Raw genomic sequence first — 22136 nt, forward strand, 5'->3', positions numbered from 1 at the left:
AAAGACATTTGAGCACTGGGGTTTCAGGAGACTTGCAGGCACAGCAGGAATTGCCTCCCTGAAGGTGTGAATTGAGATGAGATGCCAGTATTAAGATGTTACAGAGTACAGATGTTACTGCGTGTTGTGAGTAGCTGACAAATTGGCTCAACATTACCTCTTTGAAATACCAGGCTGGTCTAAGATCTATACACTACTGTCCTCAAATGTGTGACCCTTCTCAAATGCCAGGGACTCCCTGCGATCAGGTAACTGGATGGAGAAGTCATTGAAAGGAGGGGCAGGCGCTTCTCAGCAAATGCCAAATAAAGTCCACTAGTGTCAATACCACACATCTTATGTACTTCGTTTATGGTGTTTATTTCTTTATTTTTTATTTTGGGATGGATTTATCCTTTTAAAGATGGTAATATTAAAAAAGTGAAATTAATATTTTTAAAGATGGGACACAGGGATCCTATAGGCTATCAGTCCATGTAATCTCTTCAGAATAGCTGAGTGGTTGTAGCGCTGTATCTTGCTGTCATTCTTTGTCATTTAAACTGCTAAATATAATTTAATCATCACCATATATCTGATATTATCTATCACTTTAATCTGACACTGCTTGTTAGCTTTTGATGTAAATCGCTAGCACAATGCGTTAGCATTTCGCTAGCCTGTTAAAGGAGAACTCCGGTCAATTTTAACATTGAGCTCATTTTTTTGTAAATTTGGAGTGCTGTCAATACAGAGAACAACGACAAAAATCGGTGTTGCCTACACCGTGTTATCCTCTTTTTAAAATGTGCACCCTGTTGACTTCAATGGGGCAAGTTTTAAACCTGCTTTTAGCCTCTTAACATCCTTGATGTGTCATTACAAGTGCCCAGACAATGTGAGTGATTCCTTCAGATGAACGCGGGTCAATCTGACTGCAGTATATGTAAAAGATATGAATAAAAATGATGTTATTTCAGCCAGCGCACATACCTGTATTTTCTTCCTGTTTTCGGTCGAAGTCCATAGTAATCAATTGTCGATTTCACGCGCGTGATCATAGGTAACTAAACCTATGCGCATGAACTCGACAATCGATTACTATGGACTTCGACCGAAAACAGGAAGAAAATACAGGTATGTGCGCTGGCTGAAATAACATAATTTTTATTTATATCTTTCACATCTACTGCAGTCAGATTCACCCGCATTCACTCTGAAGGAATCACTCACATTGGCTGGGCACTTGTAATGACACATCAAGGATGTTAAGAGGCTAAAAGCAGGTTTACATTCACCAAACTTTAAAGTTTTATTCTTATCTATATTCTGAAGGTTTTTACTGAGGGGTTTGTTCATATATAATTTTCCTGATTTTATACAACATTTTATTACAAATAAATTGGTGAAAATGTATTTATTTTTGGCTGTTGACAGTGTTTTCTGAATGATAAATGGGGGTATCCAAAATCCCTTCAGTAAAAAATGATTATACCTTTATTTAACCAGGAGGTCCCATATATATATATAGGTCTAATATATATATATTAAAAAAAAATGAAACAAGAATTTTAAACCCGACTTCATCTGATGTTCAGAATTTTGTTCTTGAAATGTATGCAAAATAATGCATTTTTAATTAGATTGCACCTCATTTGCATATTTTAACATAACATTTCAGAAAACTTTTAATAAATTTTTTTTTTGCAATTATTAATGTAATCAATCAACTGGTGAAGTATGGTGATATTTATTAGTTTTTTGGGTTTTTACCCTATTCAACTGGGGTGTCTCGCCTTAAGAGTATAAAGATATAAGCATAAACTTTCATTCAGAGACATCAGAACTTCAGGAAGCAGGACAAAACTAGACATTTGTGTTTTTTCTAATGGGGTGAAATGATCCAACCTCCTTTTCTCTGGCAGACAGAGAATCTATCCCGCATGCGCAGAGTATCATGATTTTTGGCGAAGTTTAGTGTGTTACTTTAGCCCTCTTACAATAGTCCTCGTTTTCAATGTACCCTTTCCATTTCTACATCAATGATGTGTGAACCAAGAACGCTTATGTTCCTGTGTGCACTGCGACATATCGACAGACCAAATCTGAGCAAACAAACATCAAAAATGCGATTCAATTCCAGTTTTTCATTTTTTAAACATTCTTCTAAAAGCTTTTAGATATGCAATGAACAGATAGCCTAGATATGCAGTGCACTGTTTAATGCCATAACAAAATTAAATTCAATTTCAGCCTTGTACCCTTGGACCTTAAACTCCTGTGAGATGTTCAGGTATGTGAATTATTTGCTTTAGTATAAGAAGAAACACACACATTACATCAGGTAGACAGGTGTGAGCAGCTTAACGTGCATTATATTTTAAGGTTATAACCTCTGACTTCACGCGTCATTGAGATAGATCCTTGTGCAGCACTGACCTGAGGAATATATCAATACATTATTGAGTAGCTCATTAACCTAAAGTTCAACCCACCCACTGACTGTTCAATGATAAACATCATAAGAATGCAAACTACTTTGTATATTTTCACACTGTTTGGCATATTGTGTCTATAAGGGGATGAGTGTTTTAGGTCCATAAAAGGACATCAGTTTAGGAGCAAAGCAAATAGTCCTAACATGGAATAAAAGCCACAATTTTGTTTTTGTCGCATAGTTCAAATACTGTTCTGTAGGAAAACATAGATTGCACATTAGTGTTTATTCAAGATCTCATAAATTCATTGATGAATTCCAATGAACTAGGCTATTCCCAATTAATTAAAATAAAAAATAAAATACATTTTCAGGAATGGAAATTTTGACCCCTTAGGTAAAGGACACAGAGATACAAATAACTGGCGTTATTGTGTTAGTGTTATTTAAATGCACACAGATGCATTTCATTTTGATGTTTAAAATGCCTGATCATGTATTATGCCACAGTGCTAAAAAAATATTTTTTTATAAGAAAATACTGGTTTAGTTTTTCTGCTTTAAAATTTCACATCACGTGCTGTTTCTTTGTATTCGTTTTGTAAAATTTACTTGCAATTTCTGAGTGAGAAATTTTTTCACACCATTTTTTTTTTTTTTTACAATGTACTAAAGAATCATTATTCAAATCATTCTTTGAGGGATGGTTCCCCCAAAAATGCCAATTCTGACATGATTTGGTCTTCTGCGCAACACAGCATAAGATATTTCTAAATATGATTTCGCAACAATGCCATAGAAGAACCATGGCTCCAGTGTTCAAATCTTCCTAAAGGTCTAAAGGACTAAAAGTCCTAAAGGTTTAGGAATAATGTTTTTTCAAGTGAACTGTCGCTTTAATCTCTTTAACCATTTTGTAAAATCGTATTTTTCCCTTTTTGTTCTAGCTTGTTTTCAGAGCTCAACAGAAAGGGCAGAGCAATCCTGGACATCTGGCAGTTTCTCAGTCGTCTTCACCTCCATCACACTATCCGCCTTGTGTTTGATGATGTGTTAACACATGATCTCCGGTGCTATGGCATCATCTGACCTTTCCTTTTTGTACATGCCCAGGATTGTCCTCATTTAAAAGGTCCCTCAGTGTTGACTTTAGGTGTTCAGTGCAGCGTCAAAGAATTATTGAGACTCCTGATTCGTCAATATGTTTACAGGCAGCGAGGGGCTGTATTAGTTAACGGCCAGCCATCGCTCTGCATAATTACCTCTGGATGACGAGTTAAATAAAACAACCAAATTAGCATTGGATATTTCCACCTGATTTTTTAAGCAAGAACAACGTAAGAGGAAGTATCGCTGTCAGGGTTTTGACAGTCCAGACCTCTTTTAGCCTCTATTATTCAGTAGAATGAGTAATACACCCAGTGTGAACCATTTATTTGACTGGAAAAATGTCAAACACCCTCACCCAAACACTGTATATTTATGATTCTGGCCTTCAGGCTGAGTTACAGGCTATCTTGGGCTACCACCAGCTCAGGTTTTTGTGTTACCTAAGTTGTTGCTTTTGAAATACTGCCACGGCATCAGCATTGCCTTTGTGACTAATGACTGACTGGAAAGAAAGAAGTTGCAAACATGTTTGACGAAATTCCAAGTCTTCTTTTTTGTCTTTGTTCTATAATGATTTCTCTCAGCCCTCTTACCGGTGAGCATAAAATCTAGGCTCTTTTTGATACTGTTGTGGTGTTTTCTCAGAGGACCTATGTGGCATTTAGCTTCTGTTTCTCAGTGCGTTTTAAATAAGCAAATCAGAGTGTGACAAATCTACACACATATCCATTCTTTTGTCTCCACTTCTTTAGTGTTTTTTTCCCCGTTAACAGGATTCAGCAAATCTTGAGAGCACAATGGAGAGAGTTAAACTCTCAAGGGACGGTGAGAAGCTGTGAATTTGGAGGAGTTTCAACTGGAGCAGATGTGCAAGGACTAATGTGCGTTATTGATGCTTGGAATTCTCTCTCTGCTGCTCTTCTGTTTTTGGTAGGTTGTTTCCTAAATCCTCATTCAGTTGTTTTCTCACTCGCTGCCTTTCCATTTTCCTTTTCTACTCTGTGTCACCCCTTCGCAGTTCCCATTTTTTCCTCCCACACTCCCTCAGAGTGTCACCTATACCTCTTACCTCCCATGTTATCATTAATAGTGGCATATCTATATTTGCTTGTCCTGATAAATTTTTACTTCCCTCTGAGGAATTGAATTAAAATCTTGAGCTTTCAGTTTAATTTTATCTTGTAGCTCTGGGCTCTAGGCTAAGCTGTTGCTTGCACACAGTATGATGTCTCCATCACAACATAAACAAAAAATAGATGTGAAATGGGCACATAAGCCCCACGGAGATATGGTAAATACCAGAGAAAAACATCTTGGTAATCCTTGCCCTAAGTGTCGCTTTCTGGCATTGTCTCATATCTTTAAGAGAGGCATGGCTGTGTGTGTGTATGTGTGTGTGTGTGTGTGTGTGTGTGTGTGTGTGTACATGCAGATAAACTGTTTGTGGTGTGAACTTTTGATTGTTGTTTTTTCCTAAGAAACTATATAATAGTTATGAATACTGTTTTTAATCTCTCAAGATATTTGATGTGCACATAAATAGTCCAACAAATTTTGTAATCTGACATTGCTACAAATTGAAATATTTTATGTAGTGCCCCTCAGTCTCGGCCTCAGACGTCATGGCCAATGACTGTTGGGTCAACGTCTGATGCATATGACACACAAAATTGGAAAGACTTCAGGACTTCGTTGTCATCTGACTGGTGGAATTTTACAGGATTTCCGGGAGACGTGTGTCGCGTACTTTAACGGTCCGCCTGGAAACAAAGCCGCCGTGACGCCAAACCCCCTCATGGAAGAAGAAACCCGTCGTGTTTACAACTGTGACAATGAGTGCTTATCATGATCAACTAAATGCTGGATTTTCGAAAGTATGTGAATTATGAAAAGTTCATTGCATAGACTCTTTAAAATACGTCCAAGAGTTTTACACACCTGTCTGTTATTGTAGGGACATCTACGTTAATTTTTCAGTCCCCTAAACATGATGCGGAACAAAATGACCTGTGTTTGGTTGCTTTACACGTCAGTCAAACGGCCTCTGGGCGATCCTGGGCCAATGAAAGCTGCTCTGGACTCCAGACCTTCTACCATCAGTCTGAAGGTCTGGCTACGTGAAGTGTCTCTCTCTCAAAGTTATAAGACAATAGACCTTCTCAGTTTTTGAAATAACATAGCTGCCATACTATGCATGTTTTTTGTGCAGTATTCAGTATGCATACTGGGTACAGTATGACATTTATTTTCTGCAGAAATAGTAGTATATCAGTATGCTATTCTAAACATAGTTATGGTTATTTCACATAGTATGTATAAAAACCTAGCAAACAGAATTGTGACAACATGCTGAAATGGTTGACATTATTGTCTGAAGGTTGTCACAATGATTTTTTATGACAGTTCTGAACCATAAATTAAAATTTTAAATGTGTTGTCTGGACAACCACTGCACAACATGTACACATCACTGTCTTGAACTGAGGCGCGAATGTCAGACTTTTCTGACATTTGGTATAAATGTAATATGTTTGTTGGGTTTGAGCACTGGATAGAAGTGCTATAGGAATACTTGACAGACTTTTGATATATTAACTTTCAATTGCATGACAGCAATGTGATTTCAACACACCATGTAGAACAAAACAGCTAGTGTAACAAGTAAAACATGGTAACAAAAATCATATATAACACTAATAACCGTAATTTATTGATATCTGTGTGTATATATATAATTTTCTTACCCATATCAACAACGACTGGAAAAACTCCATCTACAGGACATAAGACCTTATGCATGTTCTTTTTCAAATATATGCCTATTTAGAGGCTGTGGAACCTTTAAACTGCCTGTCTTATATTTGTACCATTTTATGCCTTGTCTCCAAATGGGGTTGTATAAAATGTATTTTATGTTGCTATAAAAATAAATAAAAATAATTTAAAAAAAAAACTTTTTAGAAGGCTCATGTGACTGGACTCGCCATCTCGTGTGAGTAAATATCATTTCAATGCTTTTTATCAAAACACTGTGCATTACTTACGTGTTAAACTTTTTAATTAGCAAATGACTGAGTTTAATGACAAAATTACGGGGTGCACCTTTAAGAAGATCCATGATGTGTCTGTGTCTCCCCCTGCGCAGTCGCGATGGTTTGCTCCACACCAGCGCTGTTTATACTGTTGAGCCGCTGCTTTCCCCGGTCACTGCGCCGCTGACACTGACAGCTCCTCCTCACTCACTTTCTCTTGTTGCTCTTTCAACATTTTTGCTCTCTGACATTTTCACCGGTGAGTACTTTCTTTTAATTTTCTCTTTCTTCATCTTTACCTCTTCTCTTCGTCCTCTTTTGATTTGAGAAGTGCTTGAATTTTGTTCTTCTTCTGAATTCAACTGACAGACGGTTTTTAATGTTTTACCTTCTTGGAGAGGGGGAACGTCAGGTTTTGGTTAACTTTGGTAGTTAATTTTTGAGTGTATTCGTTTCTTTATTTTGTGCAATATCCTGTATAGGAGCAAGTGCTGGACAAGATTTTGTTTTGCTTTTAATTTTTGTTTTTCTTTCGTTCTTTGTATTTATCAGTTGGACATTTACAAGCTGTTCCTGACGAATTACCTCAGTGAGAACATTTTTCTTATTTTTTTATTTTGAGAGCACAGTTATGTTTCAAAGATGTGGAGCGATATATATTTTTTCTTTTATCAAAAATTTTCTTTTTTTCTTTTTTTTTTCTCTGTGCGGACTGATGTGATGTCAGTGTGTTTTGGAGCGCGTGTCAATGCAGCGCAGCGCGCGACTCCTCCACTGCAGATCTCTGCGAACATTTAAACACGTCTGGACTGTTGAATAACACCCTAGATCTGCTATTATTCTACAGTACTTATCCATGTTAGGTACTAAGAGACCCGGAATGTGGACATGCTGCGCATACGTTGACTTGATTTAGTTTGATGATGAGGTCTGTTTTATGGGCATTCCACGAAATGTGTGCTTTTTCCTTTTAAAAAGCTTATAAAAGTAAATGTCTTTTTCCAGATCTGTCAGACAAAGAATATTTTAAGTGTTAATACAGCATTATGCCATCTCAAGCCAAAGGTATGCTGTTATACTTTAGTTACTGAATGCTTTTATAAAAGTGCGTTTTAAGTTTTTATGCTGATATTTCTCCATATATTCAGTATTCAATGTATATAGCCAAGAATATGGGAACAATTGTTGATGTGTCGGAAAATGCATATACTGTAATAACACATAGTAAAAGATGGTGTAAGATATTGTTTACACATATTAGCACTAGGGACAGCAAAGGCACCCTATTTGTGGAATGACCCTTCAAGCATGTTGTGAAATTGCTTCTGTGATTTACTGGCTGTGTCTCAAAACGTAGTTACTTAGGCAACATATCTGGGCATCATGCGCAGTACAGCTAACTGGAAACATGCTATGGTCTCAAAAATGCACTCTATGGGTCACTGTTTTACCTTGTACAAGATTCTTGCAAGTCAGCTGTGGCCTTATAATTGCATCTAATTTGCAACAGTTTGATCTGTAGACGATATAACTGGACCTAATAAAGGTTTGTGATGTGCAATGTCCCTGAACTAAAATAAAAAAATATGCATTCAGAACTTGTTTAAGGTATGTTTGTTGGTCATGTTCAACCTAAAGGAACACAACTGAACACTAGAAATGTGATAGACGTGGTAAAGAACAAAAAAAGTTGGAGATTGAGATGTATTTCTGCCCACGGTGCCACTTCAGCTGCCACAAGACTTTATTTGGAGGTCATGACAAACAAGAGTCAAATGATTTCTTCTGTCTCTTTTCCAATCTCATGCTTCTTGTCTCTATAGACATAAATGCACCCAATTGCTTCTCTTGAAAGACCTCCATGTCTCTATAAGGTCTTCAGTGCATGCACTTTCACTTTTAAAAAAAAGTCCATTATTGCATTTGTCCAGGTTATACTACTTTGCCATACGTTTTAGTAAAAAAAAAAAAAACATACAGTTTGACCTTCAAAAACAGTGAAGCACTTTAAGCCATTTGTTCATGCATTTCTACAGTAATGCTTTTTATTGCTCATGCCCTCCCATTGATGCACTTGTATTTTTTCATAAAAGTGTTTAAAGGACACTATTATCTTTATGTTGTCATGGCATAAAGGAATTTTCCCGGTTATGCATAAATAATAATAATCTTTGTCATTAAGTTGTAAATAACAGAATATTCCTTTCAAGGCAGAGATGTGACCGTGAACAGTGTTTTGGGGGTGATTTTTGTTGTTTTGGTTGGTCAATTACGGTCTTTCTCCACTTGTACTGCCGTTAGCTTATCTAGGGCATTAGTTGCCTATGGATATCCACCTCAAGTTGACCACTTACAGCTACTGAATTCAAATAACAGAATACAGTGCCAGCACTAAAAGTGAAGCTTAAATGAAATAATGGCTCCATGCATTAAAATTAAATTAAAATCTACACATTAATACAAAATTCACGGAGTTTATATGTTTGAAACATAGTAAAATATGTTTGTGTATACAAGAAAAAGAATACTATTTACATTTTTATTCAAAGCAGCTTATTTATTCATAAGTGTTCACACTTTTCTTAAGGTGGCTATTTAGTGTTTTTTATTATTATTTCTTGACTTCTAGAAATGTACTTTATATTGTTGTGTCCAATGTTCAAGATACTAAATATAACCCTTTTTTAAGTAGTTAGCAGCACCACTGATTGGACATTGACATGGCAGTTGCATATATTTGCATTAGCTTGCAGCTTTGTTGTGAAAAGTTCAGATATTAGTCATTAATTTTTTTCTTCCATCAAAAGCCGGTGGCAAAAATTACTTTAAGCCAGCTAAATGTCAGGAATATTAAAGTCTCATGGGTATTTTTATGTTTTTCAAGCTTTTTCACGTTCCGTACTCATACTTTTGGAATATCAAAAATGAAAAAAAAAATATGGTTATCAGACTAATTACTTAATTCTGTCATATCAAGCACATAATGAATTAAAAATTTAGATTACATGTACATGAAAGTTTTATGAGTAAATTGGCAGTTGTGCTCTTAACATAATCAAGGTCTCTGTGATGTGTAATGAATTCAGTCAGCCAGTCAAGTGTCAAAAGTGTACAACAAGGCATTTCTTTATGTAGGCCAATGCATTTATGGTCAGATATTGTTAAGATGTTGTTGTTGTGTCAAAATTTATGTAAAAAAAAATTGTGTCCTAATTTCTCTGCATGAAACATCACATTTGTTTTGGTTTTATTTTTTAAAAGAATTTCTTGCCATAAATTGTCTATACATTTGAGTGTCCCATTTTATTATATTTAGTAAGTTTATTGCATTGTTGCAATAATGTTTGTGTTTGTTATTATTTACAGTAACTTACTGATTTTAAGCCCAAATGGTTTGTATATTATATTACATAACTTTCTATAATTTAAAGGTAGGGTAGGCAATTTCGGAGCGGCTAGCAATAGCAAGCTAGCTTTAAAAGCGTTAGATACACCCTCCCTTCAGAGGGTCTCCAAAGCCTCGCCTCCTTCAAAACACATGAACACACACATCGCACACAGCCGGAGCAGATTCAGCCAAGCGTCACAGCTTCATGTCTCAAAGCACATAACATTACAATAATAATGAACATAAACAACAGACAGAACTCTGACTTGTACCATCTGATTGCTGCAGGTTCATTTCGGCGTTGATAGTGTTGCCAGAGAAATGCATAAATCCAAGTCTGAGTACGTGAACGGCTCCGGGTAGAACGTCACGGGTTGTCATCTCGTTATTACGGTTACAACATGGCCTGAAACGCAGTATGAGCTCGTTGTTTTGGTTCAGGAGGAACTGTAAAAGCTGGCTGCTGTTTGTTCGCACTGATGTCGTGTGATGTCTGCACGAGCAGGTGCGCGGACGTATGGAGATACATACGCTAACAGGCAGGTAGGACATCCCATCATTGCATTTGGACCGAATGCAATGATTGGATGCAATGTTTTGCTCCTGAGACCTCCACAGAAGATAAATGTGCATTTTTTTTATATTTCGACCACTTGTATTATTGATTGCTATCAGGATGTGAAGAGAGTGAAGAGACCAGAATAACAGTGTTTATGAAAAAAATTGCCTACCCTACCTTTAATGCCAAATACTGTATATAGTCACCAAAACGCCATCCTCTAATGTTTGTAATATCACCATGGTGTTTTTATGGTAAAGTTCTGCCAACCACAATGTCTTTTCATTTGTTTATTTATTCATTAAATAATTATACCATTTGATTCAAAATATCTGGCATTTCAACTTCAGTGTTTGGTGTCGTCTAACATTTCTATTTCAGTTGATATTTTTATGGTAAAGTTCTGCCAACCACAGTGTCTTTTTCATTTGTTTATTTATTCATCAAATAATTATACCATTTGATTCTAAATGTTTGGCATTTCAACTTCAGTGTTTGATGTCGTCTAACATTTCTTTTTCAGTTAATGTTACTGACTGATGTTTTGGGAAGGATGCGTGGCGTGACTGTCAGTGCTTATTGCAGCAGGGGGCAGTGGCTGAGCACACGGGATATTGTATGACTGGAATGCTCCTCAAATGTCAGTGGCTACCGCCACCCAAACAACTAATCCCACGATAAAGCCCCTGCGACACATTCAGAATTAAACATCAGAAGTGTGCTTAGATTGATCGTCCTCCACTTGAGTCTACATTTGGCTGGCCTTGATGTGAAACAGGCTTATGTTTGTCAGCATCTTCATGATTGAAATGATGGAATATCTCAAGTTACTCATGAGTTATGCTGTCAATGGAAGTTTCCATTAGGCGTGACTGTGAAAGAGGAGGCATATGATGAATCTCCAAGGGTCAAGAGAGAGACATTGGATTGAAAAAGTGATGTTTTTTCAATGGAAAATTCCATAGTAAAAGTAAAATTGCTTGTGAACTGGAGATTGTAAAACAAATTTTATCATGCATTATTGTTACTTATACTGTACAAACCCTGAACCCTAACTATTTAAATCCACATTTCCTCACTGTGTTGCAGACATGAATGATGCCTCAAATCAAGCAGCTTGTACTTAGTGATCAGGCTTGCTATTTTCACTTGGTGGGTGAAAAAAATTGCATAGTGTTCAAACCTGCTCCTGGAAGGCCACTGTCACACAGTTTAACCCCAACCTGCCTCAACAAACCTGCCTGGAAGTGTCTAGCATGCCTAGTAAGACCTTTACTACTGTAGCTGGTTCAGGTGTTTAACTGGTGTTTAACAGTGGCCCTCTAGAAACAGGATTGTATACCTCGGCCATAGACTCACATTGAGTATATATAAGTCTTATATATATATATTGAGTATATAAGATAAATGTACATTTTTTAATATTTCGACCATTTGTATTATTGATCGCTATCAGGATGTGAAGAGAGTTTTGACCAGAATAACAGTGTTTATGAAAACAAATGCCTACCCTACCTTTAATGCCAAATACTGTATATAGTCACCAAAACGCCATCCTCTAATGTTTGTAATATCACCATGGTGTTTTTATGGTAAAGTTCTAGAAACAGGATTGTATACCTCGGCCATAGACTCACATTGAGTTCCTCTTTTGACTTGTGCTAATAAGCAACCATTCAGAAAACCTATAGCAACTTAAAGGAGAACTCCAGTCAATTTTAACATTGAGCTCATTTTTTTGTAAATTTGGAGTGCTGTCAGTACAGAGAACAACGACAAAAATCAGTGTTGCCTACACCGAGTTATTCTATTTTTAAAATTTGCACCCTGTTGACTTCAATGGGGCAATATTTAAACCTGCTTTTAGCCTCTTAACATCCTTGATGTGTCATTTCAAGTGCACAGGTCATGTGAGTGATTCCTTCGGAGTGAACACGTGTGACTCTGACTGCAGTAGATGTGAAAGATATGTATAAAAATGATGTTATTTAAGCCAGCGCACATACCTGTATTTACATCCTGTTTTTGGTCGAAGTCCATAGTAATCGATTGTCGAGTTCACGCGCGTGATCATACGTACTAAACCTATGCGCGTGAACTCTACAATCGATTACTATGGACTTCGACCAAAAACAGGATGTAAATACAGGTATGTGCGCTGACTGAAATAACATCATTTTTATACATATCTTTCACATCTACTGCAGTCAGAGTCACACACGTTCACTCCGAAGGAATCACTCACATGACCTGTGCACTTGAAATGTCACATCAAGGATGTTAAGAGGCTAAAAGCAGGTTTAAATATTGCCCCATTGAAGTCAACAAGGTGCAAATTTTAAAAAGAGGATAACACGGTGTAGGCAACACCGATTTTTGTCGTTGTTCTCTGTACTGACAGCAATCCAAATTTACAAAAAAATGAGCTCAATGTTAAAATTGACCGGAGATCTCCTTTAATCACAACACCCTGATAACCACCCACATCACTGAGGCAGTGAGATCTGCATAAGAAGGCACAACTATTTTTTTAAATCTGAAAATGTAGTATTATTCTTGTGTTCTCATGTTCAGCTGCTGAAATCCTGCTACTTAAAGTATTTGCTTTGTTTTAAACCGCAGGATCCCTCACACACTCCAGGTCACAAGCGCTGGGACCAATCAGCATATCCACATCCGTCCCCTGGTCACAGAAGAGAGAGGTATGTGCAACTTCGGCTCTCAAGCCTGAGTCTCTCCAAACATAGACTGATCTGAGCATGTTTGATCTGAGCAGAGGTGTTAAAGTTCAGTGTTTACTGATAAATGTTAACAGGACTTATGTGCAGAACTCATTGTGCACAAGCAGCGTGCATGTTCTCTGCAAATCTTGAGAGGGGATTTTAAAGCCGCTACATGTTTTTAGACACATACTGTAAGGGCTGGTTCATACAGAATTCATTTTGCGCTGATTTTTAATTGTTTTTCTATGTAAACATGCACTAGATGGTTGTCTTTGACCGTTATACATTTTTAAAGAGAGGATGTATTATGCTGTTTTACATTTTTATCTTTCTTTAGTGTGTAATGTTGCTGTTTGAGCATGAAAAAGGTCTGCAAAGTTACAAAGAACAAAGTCACTCCAAAGGGAGTTACAGTATTCCAACGCTATCTCACGACCAATTCGTACGAATTCGTACGAATGATAAATAGTTGGCTAATTCGTACTAATTCGTACGACCTTACTCATACGAATTTGTACGATTTGTCTAAACCCACGTGATGGGTAGGTTTAGGGGCGGGGTCAGGGGTAGGTCATTCGTATGAATTCATACGAATTGGCCAATTCGTAAAATATGTACGATTTAGCAAAAAACTTACTAATTCGTACGAGTCAGGTCGTATGAATTCGTACGAATAAGCCACCTCGTAGAATTTGTACGTTTTCCCGTGAGATCGGGCTCAGTATTCTCTATATCAGTGCGCTGTGTTTCTTAACTCCCTAAAACGCCTCGATTGTAGTCTTGAGTTTTCTTCCGAGAACGTACGTCACAATATTCCTCATTTAAATAATTCCCACCCAAGGCTTGACATTTACAAAACACGCTCAAAGTGATTGACCTTTGACGCCACACTGGTTCAGATGACCAATCAGAGCTCATTGTGCTTTTCAGAAGGAGGGGCTTCATAGAGACAGGAACTAAACAGAGTGTTACAGACAGACAGGGACGAGAGGTGCTGTAACAATGTCAAATATGTGAAAAACAATGTGTTTTTTGAACATTCAAGCATGAATACCTATTCTAGTAGACCCCCAAAAACTAAATCAAGACTTTGTAAAAGGGCATAATAGGTGCCCTCTAAGATGCCATGTCAAGCTAAAAGAAGTGCAACTTTCTCGACTCTACAGTACCTTCGCCTGCAATTAGATACTATTCGTTCTGTGTGAAAAATGCGTTCTGTGAACGGCCCCTATATTGATAAAAACTGGTTTGATGGAAGTTTTAGTGGTTAGTTGATTTCCTTAGTTTGTGTTTGAGGTGTTGATTTCAGTAGGTCTTCCATCATTGGTTTATCACTCTAGTTATCTGAATTGGTTTGTCAGAATTGAAAGCATTAAATATTAAAGGTGTTAAATATCAGAAAACCAGAATGCACAAAATGATTCACAGAGATAAGTTCATAAATGGCAAAAAAAAAAAAAAAAAAAAAAAAAACGTGACTCACTCCTTAACTTTTTATGCTCTTTGCAAAGCCTATATGGCAGTTACAAAGACGGGTGTAATTTCTCGGGGCACCTATTTCAGTTATATCTGTCAGATTCAGTACAGCACATTTTATATGTGGTATTAAAAACATTGCTTACAGCACCTTTAAAGTTTAATAGCCAAGGAATAAGGAAAGAAATATCACAAATGAGATCTCTGGTATCTCAGTTGTTTTACCTGAACTGTAGACAGAGATTAAAGGCAGTGCAAATGGCCAGTTTGCTAAAGTTTCCTTCTTTTTAGAAGTTCTCATCATAAGTCTCCACTGTAGAGTTTCATAAGAGTTCATAATAAGTGCTCAGATATGCCGAGTCTGCAATCAGTCTTCAGTAATGACATTTCAAGACCAAATTATCTGAGCTATGCTATTCACATATTCACATTTTTATAGCTGTTTAGTATTACAGTATGTCAACAGAGGTCTCATTTATGTCGATTTTCTATTTCTCCTTAGAAATGTTAGGAGAGGTATCTGAGACAAAGTTGATACTAAAATGAAAAATTCCTTTCTATCCTCTAAGCAATAAAGTTCTCCATTTGGAGAGTTTGGACAGCATGCTTATACTTCCAGACTGCCTATATTAAAGCTGCATTCCATACATTTTTAGCAAGTACATAGCCAGCCAGTGTTCAAAACTATCTGCTTGCCTTAGCTTGATTCAAAACGGTAAGCTTGTAATAATGTTTTTAATTCCAGCGGTACTGGTGGATTTCTGCGGGAAATTCGAGCATGTCTCTGCGTCATTACGTCACGTCTGTACACATAAAGGAGTCTCAGCTAGTAGGCTATGAGTGTGAGGATGTTGGAGGTGGAAATTTATAGCCTTTTCTCACAGCACTTGATATAATTAAACTTATCAATTTGATTGCGGATCCAGAAAGGTTCAAACGACAATCACCAGTGACAACTGGAGATTCACTCGTAGTAAAACGCAAAAGACTTCGGACTTCGGAGTTGCTACAGAAAAAAAGAGACTGCAACCGGGTTCATGCGAAAACCAGAATAATATCGGAAGGGCATTAAATGTAGTCACGCAATGCTGATGTTGTTAACATTAACAATTTGAGAACAAACTATAATTTGCACGGTTTGACGTGATATGATAAGCGATCGTTAGATTTAATCAGCGTGATTTACTGCAATGCTTTTATCCCCGTAGTTGGTCAGAACAAAAGTGGATGTTACTTGTTCAGATTACATTTTCCGGTGAATATTCTTATGTTGGTCATACTTCCCAAAAGTAGAATCTGTGATTCCGAATGCCAGTATCCACACCGGCGCGGCGACTGACAGCCGCACATTCTCCTCAAAACATTGGATTCATCCGCGCTGTGCCGTGTCGAGGCACAACCCACGTAAAGTTGATAATTCCGCAAATAACAGCAATTGCAGATTTCGAACAGAGATGGTGACAAAGAGTAAAAACTACGGATTGCAGAACTGAAAGGGTTTTGTGTATGTGATTTTGTGTTTATACAATCTGTGTAATATCAGTAAATTTGTAACTAATTAACTTTTCAATGCATGCATATAAAATCACTCTTCATTCAGTCACTAAACAGCAAACAATCTTGCAATCTTGAGAATATGATTTGCAAATTTGTTTTGAATGTGGGTGGGTTGAGTATTTTTAGACGAACTGAGCTAAATGTGTAAAGTCTTGAATGAGCATTAATTAGAGGAAGCACTGCAACAAGGTCGGTTTGGCATTTTAGACAAAAATGTCTGGAACGAGAGTCTTGATGAAAGTGTTTTGAATGGTAAATGTGCATCAGAGATGCGGTGAGCAGATCCTGGCAGTGATTCCAGCGTCTCTCTCTAATCAGCACCAGCTAAGAGAGGGCACGTGAATTATAGATTCACCTCTGTGAAAATTTCATGAAAACGTTGTTTGTGTGTTCAGATATGTCAAACATCGAGCGCAACATTGGCCAGAGAGCATGGCAAATCTTGCTTACTAAGAGAGAGAGGAGGCTACAGAAAACGATACACTGCTGCACTTAAGTTAAATTAGCAGTCAGGATTCATTCATATCTACAGAAGGGAAGACAAGAACTTCTTTTGAAGTCAATTTCATGAGCTATTTCCATCACCTGCCTCACCAGGACTGCAATTAGGCCCATGCTTTGCCAATCAGACACAATTATGTATGTTTAGTAAAAAGCACATTTTTTTAAAGTAAGAACTAAATGAGCTTCCAGTGAATATATCTGATGTGTTTCATGGAAATGAGTAAGCCTATCCTTGGAACGCTACCCACATGGGGGGCCTGCAGCCAGCGGTTAAATTGGGATTTCGGAGGTGGATGAAAGCATAATAACATATGCTACCGGTTAAGAGTTTGGAGTCAGTAGGATTTTATTTTTTTTTAAGAAATAAATTAACACTTTTACTTAGCAAAATGCATTTGCAAATGTGAATGTAAAAAAGATATTTACTGAAAAGTAACAAAAGATTACTATTTCAAATAAATGCTGTTCTTTTGAACTTTCTATTATTTGCCATTACATCAATAAATTAAATATAATTTGTATATTTAAATTCATGAATATTCAAATGTAAATATTTTACAATATATTTCAATAGATTATAAATGAATAGATAATAAGTACTGTATATAATAATATTTCACGATATATTATTTTTTTTAAATAAATGTTTTATTTAAAATAAATGCAGCCTTGGTGAGCAGAAGAGACTTCTCTCAAAAGCCTTTAAAAAATTGTACCGACCCCAAACTTTTGAATGGTAGTGTATGTTAAATGTTTAACATAAACCTCTTGTTTATGACGTACGTACATATAGGGTGTTTACAGTAAAGTAAGGCACTTTTTGCATTAAAATGAACTTTAGTACCCTACAAATATTTCCTAGAAAATGAACAACCCTACCTAAACAGCATAATAAATAAACGCACTCATATGGATATACAAATATTTAATATACAAATATTCTCCAAGTCTATGGGTTATGTGTCAGTCTGGCTCAGTTTAACCCCGGCCTGTGGCTTATTTACAGAAGTGGTCTTGTCCATTGTACAAAGCTCATGACAGTAGTCAATTTTGCTAGATGAAGAGAACATTTATTTGATGGATGGAATTCCAGTGAGCTTTAAGCCAAGTCATCTGTTTATTATATATTGCTGGGTGTTTTTCTATCAATAATAAATGTTCTTTTCCTGCAGTATTTGCTGAAAGGAATATTTTCTATATAAGAAGGCCTGACCTCTGCCATGAGTTATGGGTTAATTTAGGCTTCCTCTCCCTCTCTTTCTCTCTGTGTGTGTGTGTGTGTGTGTGTGCGTGCATGCGTGTGTGTCTTTGTGTGTGTCTTTGTGTGTGTGTGTTTAGTGATGTATTACACTGAGACTGTACCCCCACTATCTCTCACTTTTTTGCACCAGCTTGTCTAAAAAACAGAAAACACAAACATTTCTAATGAAATATTAAATATTCTGGCACCTAAAGTAATTGCTGCAAGTGTTATACTTTATAATAAGGACATAATTTGCACAAATATTTGCTACATTCCTGTGTAATATTCTGAACATTTCGCTTGCAAATCACTTTTACATTTGTTTTTTGAACTGTTCTTTTTTTTTTTGATTAGAGATGGAAAATGCAACTCACTGTATGACTGTAAGTTCTCAAAGACATCAGAAGGATCTTGTACTATTCAGCTGTTTTCTTAAAATAACAGCACTTAGAGATACGTGTGAGAGTGTCACAACCTTTCCACATCTAAACCTCATCTGCCAGAGGCCATTATACAAAGATTGTCAACCTGTCTTGCAAAGTTTTTCATCTTTGTGACAATATTGTTTTTGTTGTTGTTGTTTTGGCATGTAGAAATATGATTCTACTGCATGAAGCAAAATACAGAATCAAAAATACATGTTTTCATATTATATGCTGTTTATAAAGTCTACTTTGCTTATACTGTAGGTCTACTGCTTCTGAGGGGGTTTTATCTCCTATGAAAAAAAGGCTCCAGTAATTTCACATGAGAGAAGAGATCAGTGACAATCTGCATGGTCTGCACTCAAATGTCAGACATCTCAATGTAGGCTGAAATATTTCTCACCAAGTTATCTAAGCTATGCATTGTTCACAGTTTTATAGCTCTTTACTCTTAATGTACTGTATGTCAACAGTGGACTCATTTGTTAATATTTTTATTTCTTCCCAGAATAATCTACGACAAATTTGATACTTTAATGAAAGTGAATGAACTGACATCTCAATTATGTTTAAACAGTATGGCCTGGTTTCACAGACAGGGCTTAGATTAAGCAGGGATTAGGCCTTAAGTATAAACGTGCCTTTGAAAATAACATTACTGGTGTGCATCTTGAGACAAGACAGTGGCACTGACATTTTTGAGGATACACCAGTGCAAGTTGCTTTCGGTTAAATCTGCTCAAACGGGGGTAAGTCTCCTGAACTATAAAAAGAGCAATCCCTGAGCAACAAAACACTGTACATATGCACAGCAAAAATTCAGTAACATGCTACAGTGGCTTATAACATTAAATAAATGCTAAAAGCTGTGATTTAAATTTTGGGTGATACAATTGAGATGCATTGTCCATGCTTTATCTAGCTTAGTAAATGCATTACTGCCAGGCTCTGGTGGTGCGCATTCCTGTCAGGTTCTATAGTTCATGAGTCGTTGCTCGTACCCCCCGGGGTCAAGCTTTTGAATTAATGAAGGAACCCTTTTCTGCTACAATATGACGTCTGACAAGACTTTTGCCACTGCATGCCAAAAACCTTCAGTCTCTCGCTGCTGCTTTTCATCTCTTAATGTGACTATAACATATGCGGCAAAACATATATTTTTTTAGATTATGATTTTTTTTTTATATGCAAATATGTTTGTTATGTATTATTACATTGGGAAGTAAAATCGTAACGTTAGTAATCTTTACTCCAATCTTTACTAGGAATTTGTTATTTTGTGTATAATGTTCCATAGAGGTTAAAAGAAACTGCTTCAATGCTGAGTCTTTGTTTCTATTTTGATTGACTTTTTGTTGACACAGACCAAGTCATATCCCATCATGCCTTTCTTCTCTTCATTGTGTCATCTTGTCTGAACCAATTTGGCAAAGAATGGAGCATTACAAGCTTTTATTGTGCATCAAATAAAAGCTTGCTTTGCCGTCTACAGTATCGAACATGTTGGAAGCCCACTGTTGTCAGTCAGCTTCAGCGGGGCTCAGAAGTACACAAGCCCTCCATTTTCTCCAATATCTCTGGCTCAGGCCTAATCAGGCATGACTGATCCTTGAATCATTTACAAGAGAAGCCGTTCCATGGCATGGAATTCTGTTTTTTTCGCCTGCTTGTTTCTGCCAACAAACAACATGCACAAATGAAGAAAGACCTTAAGCTTCACATCCAGAAGAGCTGCTTATATGGTCTTGGGTAAGAAAGGATGCATCAGCGTTCAATCCCCATCTTTGGCACACAGATTCATTCAGGATATTCCAGATGAGATGCGTATTGAGCTTTAAAATCTCTTCTCTTCAGGAACATGAACCTTGGGACTTCAGATCTCAGACTTTGTTGTTTTCTGCCTGGTTGCAGGGTCATTTCTCTTCTGCAGTACCTTTTGAAGTCTGTAACTCGTGAATATTTAATATGCTTTTGTAAGGAAGTATTTCTTTAAAATGGTATATCAGACTTTCAGGAATGTGATCTGGTCAAGCTCAGACACTTAAATGTTATAATAAGGTTGTAGAGCATATTTTTGTATTATTTATATTAATGCATTATTTGAGGATTATATATAGCTTCAAATGATTAATATTAAGAATACAAAAATATTCAGTCATGCTCAGTCAGTTCAATTTAGATCATGTCTTAATTAATTATACAATATAGCAAGAATCATTTATATCATGAAGGAACTTTTTTTTGTTAAGATATCAAGGACACAGTAAAAACGTATTTACCAACTAAAACAATATTTGCAAGAAAACATCTTTTGTTTGAAACATTTTTATTAGAGAAAAGGCTAATTAATTGCCAATTATTCACAGTAGTGAAATTCATTATTAAAATTTATTTATTTATTTATCTGTTTATTAATAGTATCAAAATTCTTTTAAATATTAAAAATTCATTCCTATATTCACTTAACTGTGATTTCCACCAAAAATTTTTTTTAATATTGCATCCAGTACATTTAGGGTGTATTCACACCTGCCTTGTTTGGTTCGATTGAATCGAACTCAAGTTCGTTTCTCCCCTTGGTGCGGATCTTTTGGGCAGGTGTGAATACAGCAATCGCACTCGGGTGCGGACCAAACAACCGAACCGAGACCCGACTGAAGAGGTGGTCTCGGTGCGGTTCCAAACGAACTCTGGTACGGTTCGTTTATGATGTGAACATGAACCGACCCAACTGCAGAAAACTGCGCCTTTTTATTTGACTGCTCTTACGAGGATACTTAACAAAACGGACATTTTGGCATAATGGTGTGTCTTATTGTTCGTTCAAGCGCGAAAGAGAATTCTGGGGCGCTGTCTGTGCGTCGTGTGTGCATCAGGACATTCACAGACAGAGCGTTCTCTTTTGTCTTACCGCGCTTAAATGGTTTAAAAGCATGTTCTCTCTGCCGGAACTGTCTTGCAGCACATCGTTGTCTTCTCAAAATCCTAATTACAACATGGTATAGATGACATTGTGTCATATGATGCTCAGTAGTTTCTTCATATTGCGTTTGTAGAGAATAACACCAAATCAGTAAAAGAACAAATATTGCATTACGAAATATCTCCATGCTGAGCTTGTTTTTGCGCTTCCTGCTTTTCCCTGCTTGAGAATTCCTGTCCAATGAATGGATGACCTTAGATGACCGTGTGGTTTTGTTTACAAATTTTGGTTCACTTGCAAAAAGAGCAGTGTGAAACCGAACAGTACCAAACCAAAAAAAATCAACATTGTATTTGGTCCGGACCAAAGCAAATGAACTATCGGACTTTCCTGGTGTGAATACACCCTTAGACTGTGGTTTGTCTGACCGTTGTAGTTCACATTATTTTTCATGACATTTGCAAAATGTGTGCAATTATGAACAGGTAGTCAGTAAATTGGCCATCTGCAGTCCAATCCTAAATTGATTTAGGAATAGCCCATTACATCCGTGCAGAAAAACATTTACCTCTGTCCTAAGGTATAGCGTGTAATCCTGAAGGAGAATGAATGAGTGTGTGTTGCTGTCCTGTTATCACTAGTGGCTGTATCTGATAGGAAAATCACCACTTAATGGGAAGATAATGTGTCAATTAATTCTCCCTTAATGGCAGCGGAAAAAGGTGAAAAGAAAAGAAGATAATTGTGTTACTTTGGGCTCATCTCCTTTGTGCTTGTCAA

General features: G+C 36.8%; 1 protein-coding gene across 4 annotated transcripts in view; it reads left to right on the forward strand.

Annotated features, from left to right (window-relative positions):
- Nucleotides 1–6688: 6688 nt before the first annotated feature.
- raly (RALY heterogeneous nuclear ribonucleoprotein) overlaps nucleotides 6689–22136 on the forward strand; it is a 91485-nt gene continuing 76037 nt past the window's right edge. The window contains exons 1-2 of one of the 4 annotated variants that reach the window (XM_081381400.1): nucleotides 6689–6817; nucleotides 13128–13207. The gene's annotated coding sequence lies outside the window, so the exon portion shown is untranslated. The remainder of the gene's footprint in view (nucleotides 6818–13127; nucleotides 13208–22136) is intronic. The other 3 variants (XM_081381402.1, XR_014031260.1, XR_014031261.1) reach the window with 3 other exon arrangements.

This window comes from Scardinius erythrophthalmus (genome assembly GCF_964197995.2).
Source record: "Scardinius erythrophthalmus genome assembly, chromosome: 12".
Lineage (NCBI taxonomy): Eukaryota > Metazoa > Chordata > Actinopteri > Cypriniformes > Leuciscidae > Scardinius > Scardinius erythrophthalmus.